At 49.5% G+C, this 10,545-nt stretch overlaps 1 long non-coding RNA gene across 1 annotated transcript; it reads left to right on the top strand.

Moving 5' to 3' along the window:
• Nucleotides 1-1,907: 1,907 nt before the first annotated feature.
• LOC144892529 (uncharacterized) lies at nt 1,908-8,875 on the top strand. The gene is made up of 2 exons (XR_013623731.1): nt 1,908-2,237; nt 8,303-8,875. It is a non-coding gene; the product is annotated as an uncharacterized LOC144892529 (long non-coding RNA).
• Nucleotides 8,876-10,545: the final 1,670 nt, after the last annotated feature.

The raw sequence follows: 10,545 nt of genomic DNA, 5'->3' as shown, positions 1-10,545 counted from the left end.
TAATTCCAGTTAACATCCTGCACAATTTGCTCGTTTGCTGGCCGAGTCGAAATTGCGTTGAGTTTCTATGGCATGCGCCATTAAAAGCGCTGTGTAATGGTTGAGCTCCCTTTATTTCGTTTTGGTCATGCGGATGAGCAAACAAAGTGACAAATGCTGCGACTGGAGCAGTAAAGGCGATGTTTTTAAATGGAAACGATTTAATGAGGAATTAAAAGTGGGAGGGGGCAACACCACGCATACCTCTTTTAAGGTGTGTATAAACCCTGGAATAAACGTGGGAGGGGGCAACACCACGCATACCTCTTTTGAGGTGTGTATAAACCCTGGAATATTTCAGCAATCAATACGATGCTGAAATGATGTAATTTATTGTGTAAAATGGTCGACCTTGGGTTTGTTTGGGTTTGTTGTTTATTTGTGTGGGTGTGTATTTTTGTGTATTTGGATATATTTTCACGACTAATTCCAGTTATCGTCCTGCAAAAGGTCTGCTCGTTCTTTTCCTTTGAGTCGTAAATTCCTGTTGAATTCTCATTAAAAAGCGGAATTAAGTACGCTGTGTGATGATGGAGATCCTTGATGACGAATCAGGAATAGTGAATGAGCAGACAAATATCACGGATGGTACACCAGATAGGGAAAATGTAGATGAAACCCCTTTTGCTCAGGTGCTGTGTAGCGCTGCACAAAGATCCATATGAGCGGGGCCTGGGTGCTGTGTAATTAGTACACAAAGAACCAATTACTAGGGTGCTGAATAAACACAAAGATCCATTTTTGGAGCTGGTTCTCCCGGTGCTGTGATTTATTCAAAGAACCAAAATCTTGTAAGAATTAAGATATGATTTGTCGACATCATAAATACTTTAATATATGTAACGATTTTTGTAACGATCATCCTGCAAAAGGTCTGCTCGTTCTTTTCCTTTGAGTCGTAAAATCCTGTTGAATTCTCATTAGAATGCGGAATTAAGTACGCTGTGTGATGATGGAGATCCTTGATGACGAATCAGGAATAGTGAATGAGCAAACAAATATCACGGATGCTGCGGCTGGAGCAGGGGAAGCGATTTTTGAATTGTTCAGTGATTATTCGATATTGTTATGACTTATTGTCAATAGGTATACTAAGTGGCCATGAGGTAGCCTGTTGCTATGTACAGTTTTATTCTATTGTTGATTATACCACATAGCTGTGGTGATAAAGGAAATGTTCGTTTTAAATAGATGATTATGATAGGACCATGACTATAAAATCATGATGATTATTATGAATGATATCATAGGGTTCAAATGCAGAATGCTGCATGAACTTGGGAAAGAACTTTCAAGCCCTATGGGATAAATTGGGTATTACAAGCGATGGAGTTTCAAAATTTAGCATGATTGAAGAAATTTTACAGTCTTATTTCAGGAGTTTTACGAAATTTATATTGCCAAGAGATTTTGGATACTATTGTTGCGAATATGGAATTTGGCCTCCATATCCGCTTGTAAATATTCCCCTATTTTCCCCAATACTCCCCAACTATCCCCAATCCCCCATTCCCTAGTCCCATTGTCTGTAAACAACAATCAGTAGAGCCGACCTTCCCCTTATTCCCCCATTAAATGTCGTGCCCAGGTCCACCGCACCACACGTAGACAACTTTCGGACATCTTGCTAGTTATTCTTAGTCTATGTCAGTTAAGGCCTCGTTTCCATTAATTATGACTCTTCGTTGCACCAGAATGTGATTATATGGCACCAGTAGTGAGTTTAGGACCTTTCCCATACCTCCTCCCATCTTCTTCCCCGTCTACAACAACAGAGGGGCACGGCGCTGCGCGGGGGGGAGTGTGCGTCCTCCCACCGGCTCGGTTCGCCGCCATCGACAATGCGCTCCAGACGATGCGCTCCAGACCATGCGCTCCACGGGGTTACCACGAAGGGGCTCCTTGTCAGCTCCTCGTCAAGGGCGGAGCCTGGTAAACCCCCCGCACGCACCCAATGAGAAGCAACGTGCCGATTCTACGAGGCGGAGCTAACGAGCCGAGGGCGTGTCACTCCCCGCCGGATATACGCGGCCACGCGCCGGATGTGACGTCAGATGCGCCCCCAGCTTGAGACGAAAAGACGCCACTTCGAGCGCTGTGCAACCTTCCGCATCTCTGGACCGGACCGGGTCGATCCTGCCCTGAGCCCAGGAGAACCTGGAGCCATCGACAACCGCTTTCCTGCCATCAACCCCCGTGTGAGTCAGCCTTGTCCCGTTTGCCTGTCGTCTGTTGGGGAATAATATAAGATTGTGTCTAAGTGCTTGTCTTTCTATGTTGTACCTCTCGTCCCTGTAATCTGACCTTCCGCACGAATATAATCTCCTCCGGAGGTCTTGAGAACCGTATCCCTGGTGTCTGTCATTATAATTCAGCCGTGTGTCTTCTTTTTCCTTATTGAGCCAGCGTGGCGCGGCTTCGTCAACGTTCGAGTACAATCGGGTAATTTGTGCGGACACGACGGCCATTCCGCTCGGCCCACCTTAACATCAAAGTCGTGTCTGTAACAATTGGTGTCGAGGAGTGAGATTCGGACCCGGGACTAAATTAGTTAGGCCCAAATTTTGGGAGGGAAAATCGAGCCGGAGCGCGTACGGCGCTCGACCAAATCGATCCGGAGCGCGGTCCCGCGGTTACTGCGCTCGCCGAAATTATAACGAAAAAAAAAAAATTTGGATTTGTTTTACGAAACTCGAATTTTGCAAGTCGCGCTATGGCGGATCAAGACAGCTGGGGTCCGGTAAAGGAGAGTGAGGTAGGGTCGATCCAGGACCAAATTGAGGGACAAGAGGAGAGCGAAGCAGTGAGGGCGGCAGGTTCGCAAAATAGCGCCGTCACGCACGAAGTAGCGGGCGCGCAAAATGGCGCGCTCGCTCACGTGGTTGAAGGGTCCCAAAATAGCGGCGCCGCGGAGGGCGAGCCTGCGGTGGCGGCTGGGGACGCTGGGCAAACCGGGTTTGACCTCAGATTATTCTTGACCCAACTGAATGCAAAAATGGATAGGATGGAGGGCCAAATGGGGGTAATGAGGGACGAAGCGAGGGGTACCGGTGAGGGGTTAGACAACGGGATAAAAGAGGTGAAACATGGGTTAACGGGGGTAGAAAATAGAATGGCTGCCCAGGAGAATCAGATAGAGGGAGTGAAAAATGGGTTAGAGGGGTTAGAAAACAGTATGGAAGGCAAATTGAGGGACATGAGGGACCAAGCGGAAAGGGAAGTTAAACAAATGGAGCAGCAGATAGAGGGGGTCAGAATGGGGGTAGAAACCAAATTGGATGCTCACAGGGAGGAAATGGAGCAGATGAGGGTGGCATCTGGGCAGGAGATGCAAGTGATGGGAGAGGAGATCAGAAGAGGAGTGAGTGAGGAGGTCGGAGGAGTGCGCGAGGAGGTGAGGCACTGTGAGGAGCACATGGAAAAGGAGGTGAGAAAGGGGACTGTAAAGTTACAAGGGGGCATAGAGGACCTGACGCAGGAGGTGGAACAGCTGACGGAGGGACAAAAAGGACTAACGGAGCAGGTTCAAAGGAACACTGCAGTATTAGGAGGTTTAAAAGCGACACAAAACGACATAAAAAACGACTTAATAGCGACAAAGAGGGAATGTCAGATAGTACGTGAGGGACTGACAATGAGGTTGGACGAGGTGATAGAGGTAATGGAGACGAAGGACCGGCAGGTGAGGACGCACATGGAAACGGTCAAGGTAGCCTTGGAGGACGAGCTTGAGGAGACGTACCGGGGAATAAAAGAGGTGAGGCACAAATTAGAAGAAGTGGAAGAAGGGGTGAGCGAAATTAAGAAGCGACGGAGAGGGGATAACAAAGAGATAAAAGAGGAGATAAAAGAATTGGTCCAAAGTCTGTGTTTGGATCGTGATGAGCTCGTTAACCGGATGAGGGATTCGCAGGTGATGGAGGAGAAGCGAAGAGGAAGAGGACCCGGTGTAAGTGGTGATCAATATGGTCGTGCGTATGATGCGCCAGGTGATTTAAGAGGCTTGGGGGTCGAGATAGACCCGGGTGTTCGTGAGAGGCCGTTGGTGAAGTGTGCGACAGGTCTGGTGTGCGAAAATGGAGGTGTGCAAGAAAGTCCGACTCTGGGGTGTGTGAGGAAAAAGTGCGTGCCAAGGAGTGAGTGTGCTGGCGAGAGTGAGTCGGTCGTAGCGCGTGTGCGAGGGAGCACGTGGAAGCGCGGGGTGGTGAGTGTTACAGAGGGTGTGACGGGAGAGTGTGCGCAAGAGTGTGCGCGAGAAAGGTGTGTGACGGACAGGTGCATGAGGAAAGAGTGCGCTGTCAGAAGTAAGGAAGAGTGTCCACCTGTGGTGAGTGTTACAGAGGGTGTAACGGGAGAGTGTGCGCGAGAAAGGTGTGTGACGGACAGGTGCATGAGGAAAGAGTGCGCTGTCAGAAGTAAGGAAGAGTGTCCACCTGTGGTGAGTGTTACAGAGGGTGTAACGGGAGAGTGTGCGCGAGAAAGGTGTGTGACGGACAGGTGCATGGGGAAAGAGTGTGCTGTCAAGAGTAAGGGTGAGTGCGTTGTCACGAGTGGAGGTGAAAGTAGTGAGAGTGACATGGAGCGTGAGTTAGTTGTGACAGGTGAGAGAGGATGTACACCTGGGATGGAAGGATGCACACCTGGAATGGTAGAGCGTGAGTGGGAATGCACGCTGGAGTTGGTGGTGAGGCACGTGGTTGGGTGTGCGAATGAGAGCACACCTGTGATTGTCACAGAGGAGGTGACCGAGGAGGGGGCTCGAAGAGGTGTATTGGTGAGGTGTGCGAGCAACGAATGTGTGCCAAAGTGTTCGGTGGTCAGGTGTGTGACCAAGGCTGTGAGTGGAATGGGTGTACCGAGGTGTGTAAGGAAAGGTACGAGGGGCATGGAAACGGCTGGATGTGTGAGCAAGGAACGGGCTGCGGGATGTAAGCATGCAGGTGAAGCATCGACGTTAGACGGGATAGAGTTTAGAACGACTTATAGCCGAATCGGGCCCTCGGTGCGTGCTGGGCCTCGCTTTGAACGGCCGCGTCCGTGCTCCACTAGGCGGAGCGGGCAGCCCGATAGGAAGGGTCGTTATGGCGACCACGTTTTGTTGAGACGTGCCGGCAGGTCGAGATCGGGACATTGGATGGCTCCACGCCGAGGTGATGCGTGGGATCTCGGCCCGGGTAAGCCCCCGTCCCTGCACCGAGTGCCGGACGCATTCAGCCGCTGGCACAAAACAACCAGCATCCATTGCTTGGCTTTACGAAGCCGGGCTTTGGACAGGGATTGGCGCACCGAGAGGTATTAGTGAGTCGACTGGGTGATGAGGTTAGTGTATTGGACCCAAAATTAGAGAAAAACAAAATTTGATGATTGGCAAGGGATTGGCAGTAGTGATTGGCAGATGATGGGTAGTGATTGGCAAATTTTTAATTTGTTGCAATTTGATGTGCAAAATTGGTAGTGAGAGACCCCCGATGGGGTGGGATGGCAAATCTGCCACCCTTCCCATGGGGGGGGCAAAGGAGCAATAGCTTATGGGGTGTATGGCGGTGAAAACTAGCCCGGGTGGGTTAGGATATTGTGTGTAGGGATCTAGAAGATGACATTAGGTAACGTTAAGTTTAGTTAGTGACTGATACCTGTAGTGGGGACGCAGGTAGATTAGTATGGATGATAATGACGTGGGAGCGCAATAGTTTAAAGGGACGACTGGGAAGCGCAAGTTTCAGAAGGGAGTAGTTAGCTGAGATGATGCCGTGTGTGTGAGGATGGAACAGGTGTGATTGCACAAGTGTGCAACTGGACAGGTGTGTGGAGCAGTGTATGAGTAGTGAGTGTGTGGATCAGCGCGAATGCGCTTGGGGAGAGAAGGGTGCAGGTGGCACCAGGTGTGAGAGCACAGGTGTGCAGGTACAGGTGTGTGAAGAGAGTTGGAGTAAGTGGTACGGAGTGGTGTGCATGGTGCGAAGGTGTGGATGGGGGAAGAGTGGACCCCCTTTCACGAGTACCCGGGGCGGGTAGTGTAAGTGTTAGGTAGAGGGTACAGGTAAATTGTGGTTGGATATTGGCACTTGTGGTGCGGTTGCAGAATGGTGTTGTGAATGGGTGCATTAGTGTTGTGAAAATGGCTGGGCGTGTAGCCTGTTAGTGCGTGTAGTTGGTTGGGCACTCCACCACTGTGAGGATGTCGGCCAGGTGAGGCCGCAGGTGGGCTCTGGGAGCCGGTAGAGTTGTGGATGGGGCCCGAGGATCCGGAGGACGGACCCGGGTAGCCCAGTGCCAGAGAGGGCACCGAGTGGGGAGAGTGCCAGAGGGCCTTCCCCAGGTAGTTAGGTTAGGGCAAGGAGCAGGTAAGCTCGGAGGCAACTGCAGTGGTGGAGGTGTGCAGGTGGGTAGACCCACTGGGAGAGGTACACGCCGCAGCCCAGGAATTGTGCGAGGGCACCGGGAGATGAATCGGGGGAGTGAGACCCCAAATTGAAGCGCACCACAGTTTGGCCAATGGGAATTGGTTTTTAGAACCCATAGTGTAAGAGGGCCAATGGTTTGGCCGGAGAAAGACCCCGGGTAGTGTAAAGTTGTTAAAGTCATTTAGGAAATAGTTAGGATTAATGAACCTGTCGCACCATACGCAGCCACTTACCTGTGGTGATGATGATGACTCCACACCTGTGTTTTCTTTGTTTTGTGCAGGAAATGAGAATTGCGGTGTGGATTGGTGAGACGCATCACGACGTGGATGAGACATTGGGGTGATTCCATCTCTCCCTCCCTAGGAGGGACTGATGATGAATTGGTAATGGCAAATTTTGATGTTCAGTTGGAGATGGCAAATTTTGATGAGAGTTGAGAATGGCAAATTTGATTGGTTAGGAGGGAGAGAAGACGAATTTGGTATATGGGAGGAACGGGGAAGACAGTAGGGATGTTTGTTGATTTGTAAAGTAGATGTTTATGGGTAGTGTTGTGTTTTGTGGATGCAGTAAGGGGTAAGGGAGGGGCCATGTAGGTTACCTGGTGGGGGGGGGGCGTACGATAGGAACGTACCTGTCTCACCTGGTTCCCATGTGCCCCCAGTGTGCATCACCTTACATTGCGTGCACTTTTGCGCCCTTACCACCTTACTCACTTGTCTGCTTCTTTTGTCTCCCACCTCCGAGGATCTGGCTTTGGGGTAGAGAGAGAGGAGAGAGAGGTGCTGGCTGCGCAGTTGTGGGCCTGCACTTTCGCTGTTTGCTGCCGGGATCGATACACCATATGGACCGCAATGTTTGTGGCCACCCACTATGGACCGCAGTTCGTTTGCGGCCAAGCACCACCCGGGGATGGACCTATGGGTCAACGTGGCACCTATGCCATACAGGTGAACCACTTTTAGTTAACACCAAGTGCACCACAAGAAGAGCAAGAGACACCTGCAGGGTTAGGGGTTGTCGAATTTATTTTTATTCCAATGAACAATGGTGACTGCACCGATTGGTGGTGGGGTGGTGCTTTTGATGCTCGGGAAGGGTGCTCTGCACGTTATTAAAGGCCGTCGGCCACAGAGCACTCGTGGGTTGGTGTATCGATGCTGGCAAGCGTGCTCTCTCTATGCATAACATCTGCATGTGTTCCTCCAAAAAAACAGGTCCTGGATCGTAGTGTAAATAGCAGCGTAGTCTTGTAAATAATGCTCCCTACCGGCTGTATGTGTAGTTTGAGAATTCTTTCCGGATTCGGTTATCCTGTGGGTGTGTTTCTGTGAGGAGAAGGGTGCAACGTCGCAGGGGGACATATTTACTCATTTGTGAATATCTGTAAAACTGTCGCACTCAGGGTAGAGTTAATAGTAGAGGGAACTACATTGCGTGCCACACTAAAGTAGGTAAAAATTTATCGGGTCGGGACGCCCCGAGGGTAGAGAAGGGTGCAATGTTGCGAATATGGAATTTGGCCTCCATATCCGCTTGTAAATATTCCCCTATTTTCCCCAATACTCCCCAACTATCCCCAATCCCCCATTCCCTAGTCCCATTGTCTGTAAACAACAATCAGTAGAGCCGACCTTCCCCTTATTCCCCCATTAAATGTCGTGCCCAGGTCCACCGCACCACACGTAGACAACTTTCGGACATCTTGCTAGTTATTCTTAGTCTATGTCAGTTAAGGCCTCGTTTCCATTAATTATGACTCTTCGTTGCACCAGAATGTGATTATATGGCACCAGTAGTGAGTTTAGGACCTTTCCCATACCTCCTCCCATCTTCTTCCCCGTCTACAACAACAGAGGGGCACGGCGCTGCGCGGGGGGGAGTGTGCGTCCTCCCACCGGCTCGGTTCGCCGCCATCGACAATGCGCTCCAGACGATGCGCTCCAGACCATGCGCTCCACGGGGTTACCACGAAGGGGCTCCTTGTCAGCTCCTCGTCAAGGGCGGAGCCTGGTAAACCCCCCGCACGCACCCAATGAGAAGCAACGTGCCGATTCCACGAGGCGGAGCTAACGAGCCGAGGGCGTGTCACTCCCCGCCGGATATACGCGGCCACGCGCCGGATGTGACGTCAGATGCGCCCCCAGCTTGAGACGAAAAGACGCCACTTCGAGCGCTGTGCAACCTTCCGCATCTCTGGACCGGACCGGGTCGATCCTGCCCTGAGCCCAGGAGAACCTGGAGCCATCGACAACCGCTTTCCTGCCATCAACCCCCGTGTGAGTCAGCCTTGTCCCGTTTGCCTGTCGTCTGTTGGGGAATAATATAAGATTGTGTCTAAGTGCTTGTCTTTCTATGTTGTACCTCTCGTCCCTGTAATCTGACCTTCCGCACGAATATAATCTCCTCCGGAGGTCTTGAGAACCGTATCCCTGGTGTCTGTCATTATAATTCAGCCGTGTGTCTTCTTTTTCCTTATTGAGCCAGCGTGGCGCGGCTTCGTCAACGTTCGAGTACAATCGGGTAATTTGTGCGGACACGACGGCCATTCCGCTCGGCCCACCTTAACATCAAAGTCGTGTCTGTAACACTATTAAAAGAAAAATGATGAGATATTTTTCCCAATGAACTTTAATATCTGCCATCCATTTTGGCTGTCTCACAAATGAAGGATGAGTTGCCTTTAGTGGTTGCAAAGAAAATTTGTGGAGACCAGGCAAAATGGGGAAATATGTCAGATATGACCCTAGGACAGGACGGTGATTCATCAATTGACATGAGGTACGAACCAGAGGTGACGACCGATGAGTCGATCTCAGTCAATGGATGGACCTGTCCTGACATCATTGGGGAAAGGGCTTATGCAAGGAGTCATTCAAAATGATTAATTTGATTTATTGATGAATATTGATGAATTAATTGAAATTGAATAATTGATTGAATTGTTAATTGATTGAATCTAATTGATTGAATTTAATTGCATAAATTGAACTGAATAAATTGAATTGAATATATTGATTGTTTGATTGATGAAAATGCGGTCTCAAGAAAGAAGCTTTGATATCTTTGCGTGATATTAACAATGTGGAGACAACCTGGGAATATTGAGCAAGGTGGTGAGTTTATATACAGATATATATGTGCGGTTACCATTGTGTGATTTCCCCGTCAACAGAGCGGACACCTGAGGATTCACCCATTTCATACTGACCCTCCGGCTCATCTGCAAATACTGATCTGTGAGATTGGATTGTGCAAAAGCCACGGCTGAGGGAGATTCTCTGGAAATCACCGTGCGAACAGGTGGAGAGACCCTTCCTGGAGGTACGAGTGAAGCTTTAGAGGAACAAGCTACAACACATCCAACGCTACTTTGATAAAAGGCAGAATGGGAAATGGAGCCTGCAAGAATACACAAGGACAACCAGAGATTCCAAAAAAAGGTACTTGTACACATCATATGTACGACCGTTATGGTGCAGAAGCTATAAGGCAGGTCGAGAATTGGTATTTGTGGACAAAGGGACATGATGAGGAGTTTCCAAGAGATGGTACATTTGAGCGAAGTCGATTGGAAAGATTGGAACAAAGATTGAAAGCCAGGAAGAGACAGAATCTAACGGTAGACTGGCTTGCATTCCATCTTTGGGATGGTGAATCCAGACAACGGGAACAGCAAGAACGGATAACGGAACTAGAACTTAAAATAAAAAGGATACAGGATACAGTGGAGGAGACAAATGCACAACTGCCCTCGAAATTAGGAATGAAAGTCACAGTTGTCCCATCTGATTTCCAGTTGTCTCCCCAAAAAGGACGGTACAGAGAATTTTTTCGTGTTTCAGGAGATAACGAGAGATTGCAGTGGCAACTCAGGGATGTAGAGATGCAGCCCAGCAATACAAGTGCACAGGTGCACAGATCAGACAACGACAGAAACCGGTGTTTCGAGTGTGGAAAGATGGGACATTGGAGAAGAAGATGTCCGTATGTCAACAGGAAGACAAGGTCATGGGGCAAACCAAGATCAAGGGTACCAGTGCTTACCGGTACCTCAGACAATGATTAGGCCTTCATTGCTGCAAATCCCAAATGATGA

Source organism: Myxine glutinosa, chromosome 6 (genome assembly GCF_964187855.1).
Source record: "Myxine glutinosa chromosome 6, kmMyxGlut1.1, whole genome shotgun sequence".
NCBI classification, from domain to species: domain Eukaryota; kingdom Metazoa; phylum Chordata; class Myxini; order Myxiniformes; family Myxinidae; genus Myxine; species Myxine glutinosa.
Note: the sequence above shows the minus strand (reverse complement) of the source record. Positions and strands in the feature narration are given on the sequence as shown.